Source organism: Oncorhynchus nerka, linkage group LG7 (assembly GCF_034236695.1).
Source record: "Oncorhynchus nerka isolate Pitt River linkage group LG7, Oner_Uvic_2.0, whole genome shotgun sequence".
In the NCBI taxonomy this organism is placed as follows: Eukaryota; Metazoa; Chordata; class Actinopteri; order Salmoniformes; family Salmonidae; genus Oncorhynchus; species Oncorhynchus nerka.
Genome location: NC_088402.1, coordinates 7997079 through 8000371, shown reverse-complemented (window position 1 = coordinate 8000371; position 3293 = coordinate 7997079). Strand labels below are relative to the sequence as shown.

The 3293-nt window shown below is 40.8% G+C and overlaps 1 protein-coding gene across 5 annotated transcripts in view; it reads left to right on the top strand.

Annotated features, from left to right (window-relative positions):
- The window catches only part of LOC115124700 (CYFIP-related Rac1 interactor A-like), a 103792-nt gene extending 101984 nt beyond the window's left edge, over nucleotides 1-1808 (top strand). For all 5 annotated transcript variants that reach the window (XM_065020143.1, XM_065020142.1, XM_065020141.1 and 2 more), the window contains one exon: nucleotides 1-1808. This exon is cut by the window's left edge and continues 1410 nt beyond it. The gene's annotated coding sequence lies outside the window, so the exon portion shown is untranslated.
- The last annotated feature ends 1485 nt before the right edge of the window (nucleotides 1809-3293 follow it).

Sequence of the window (3293 nt, the reverse complement as noted above, 5' to 3'; positions counted from 1 at the left end):
TTGTACCACCTTTATGGGGTTAAAGGAGATACCGACGGCTAGCCTTGTTCCACCTTTATGGGGTTAAAGGAGATACCGACGGCTAGCCTTGTACCACCTTTATGGGGTTAAAGGAGATACCGACGGCTAGCCTTGTACCACCTTTATGGGGTTAAAGGAGATACCGACGGCTAGCCTTGTACCACCTTTATGGGGTTAAAGGAGATACCGACGGCTAGCCTTGTACCACTGCTTGATATCTATCTTTATGGGGTTAAAGGAGATACCGACGGCTAGCCTTGTACCACCTTTAAGGGGTTAAAGGAGATACCGACGGCTAGCCTTGTACCACCTTTATGGGGTTAAAGGAGATACCGACGGCTAGCCTTGTACCACCTTTATGGGGTTAAAGGAGAAACCGACGGCTAGCCTTGTACCACTGCTTGATATCTATCTTTAGGGGGTTAAGGAGATAGTGACTGACTGCTTAATATCTATCTTTAGGGGGTTAAGGAGATAGTGACTGACTGCTAGATATCTATCTTTAGGGGGTTAAGGAGATACTGACTGCTAGCCTTGTAACACTGCTTGATATCTATCTTTAGGGGGTTAAGGAGATAGTGACTGACTGCTTGATATCTATCTTTAGGGGGTTAAGGAGATAGTGACTGACTGCTTAATATCTATCTTTAGGGGGTTAAGGAGATACTGACTGCTAGCCTTGTACCACTGCTTGATATCTATCTTTAGGGGGTTAAAGGAGATACCGACGGCTAGCCTTGTACCACTGCTAGATATCTATCTTTAGGGGGTTAAGGAGATAGTTACTGACTGCTTGATATCTATCTTTAGGGGGTTAAGGAGATAGTGACTGACTGCTTGATATCTATCTTTAGGGGGTTAAAGGAGATACCGACGGCTAGCCTTGTAACACTGCTTGATATCTATCTTTAGGGGTCCTAACGGCTCCAGGACATCACAGTCTACTGCTCCAATCCCTACATAGCCAACCAGCCATCAGTAAACCATATTCTGTACCTTGTGAAATCTTGGATGTGCCATCTTGGATTTTTTCAGTGGAATACTCTATTGAAGCATAAAGAGAAGGGCAGAGAATTTCAGGGAGGGACAAAGACCTTATCATTAACAAGAGGATATATAAACACACACATATGCACACAGGCACAGTCATTAGATTACTCATAGAGTCGCAGTGTAAATAAGTGAGCGAGCTGAGTATTTTCTCATCAGGCAACTACAAGGCCAGCTCTGGTCCTTCAGGATAGAATACACGACAACAATAACAAATGTGCTTATGTTCCACTAGACATTTCTTCTTTTAGTATGAGGCAAATAAAAAAAATGTTGTTGACAAAGTGGGTATTGAAAATAAAGAAGTTGAAAAAGGAGATTTTAAAAATGCAGAGCTGTAATTTCCATGTCTATAGACCTTAGTCTGACTTCAGTTGATCTCATAATATATTTTATATACAGGGGTATGTGCTACAAACATATTCTGTATATATATATAGATGGCATGTTGTAAAGTTCTAACATAAAATGTGTACATAAAAGGTGTTTTTATTCATTTTTGATTGTTCAGTGAAGCTGAAATTGGGTGTGTTGTCTCTCTCAGAAATACCATGGCTTGGCTTGGACCATTGGACTTGCTGTAGTGAGTCATAGGTTTAAAAAAAATAAAATTAAAATAAAAACTCATCTTGGCGAATGAAACGGCGGGAGGGGCGGGACTAGTTGTGAGCTGTCCATTTGCTTGTTATTTTGTACATTTTGTGCAACAATAAAACTTGTCCATTTATTACATTCAACCAATGAGGTGTGGTGTCTGTGTTTGACTCTGTGCCAGGTTTCAGGAACAAAGAGTTCAATAATTGGTTGCATCTCAAACCTAGAGAATCTTGTTTCTCGTGGTCTGAGAGTCCTTAACTTCTTGACGCTACCCTTAAGGTGCCTGTTGACAAACTCAAAGAGGGCTGAAAAGTGGCTTCCATCTGGCCACTCTACCATAAAGGCTTGATTGGTGGAGTGCTGCAGAGATTGTTGTCCTTCTGGAAGGTTCTCCCATCTCCACAGAGGAACTCTGGAGCTCTGTTAGAGTGACCATCGGGTTCTTGGTCACCTCCCTGACCAAGGCCCTTCTCCCCCGATTGCTCAGTTTGTCCGGGCGGATAGTTCTAAGAAGAGTCTTGTTTTCGCTTTATCAATATGGGGTATTGTATGTAGATTGATTACTTTTTTTCACATTTTCTTAATCAATTTTAGGCTGTAACGTAACAAAATATGGAAAAAGTCAAGGGGTCTGAATACTTTCAGAATGCACTGTACATATCCACCTCAATTACCTTGTTTCCCTGTGTATATAGCCAAGTTATTACCTCGTACCCCTGCACGTTAACTCAGTACTGGTACCCAGTGTATAAAACCATGTTATCATTACTCATTATCTCAGTACTGGTACCCCTGTATATAGCCATGTTATCATTACTCATTATCTCAGTACTCGTACCCCTGTATATAGCCATGTTATCATTACTCATTATCTCAGTACTCGTACCCCTGTATATAGCCATGTTATCATTACTCATTATCTCAGTACTGGTACCCCTGTATATAGCCATGTTATCATTACTCATTATCTCAGTACTCGTACCCTGTATACTGTATAGCCATGTTACCATTACTCATTATCTCAGTACTCGTACCCTGTATATAGCCATGTTACCATTACTCATTATCTCAGTACTCGTACCCTGTATACTGTATAGCCATGTTACCATTACTCATTATCTCAGTACTGGTACCCCTGTATATAGCCATGTTACCATTACTCATTATCTCGGGATCTGGTACCATGTATACTGTATAGCCATGTTATCATTTGTATTTATTATTACTAATATTATTACTTGTTTTACTACTCTATTGTGTGATTCATAGGACTCATAAGGATGTCAGGGGTCATAGGGGTTGTTACGAATCCCTTTTGGCCCGACAGTCTAGGGGGGATGGTAATGAGACCCGTAACATAACTCATGCAAATTATTATTGTGACAAAGTAAAAGTGTGCACGAAATAACCACGACAACAGAAATCTACCGTCAAACTCTAGGTTTATTTATAAACACACGGTAATGGGGGGAGCAGGAAAAGGGGCTGAGCTGGACCCAAGAAAAGAAACAATAAGTATTCAAAAACACCCCTAAGCTAGACTAGCCTACTTTAACAACAGCTAACTAACTAACCAAAAATACAGTGGGTGGTCCGCCCAGTTCTAACTAGTGTATTTAACAAAG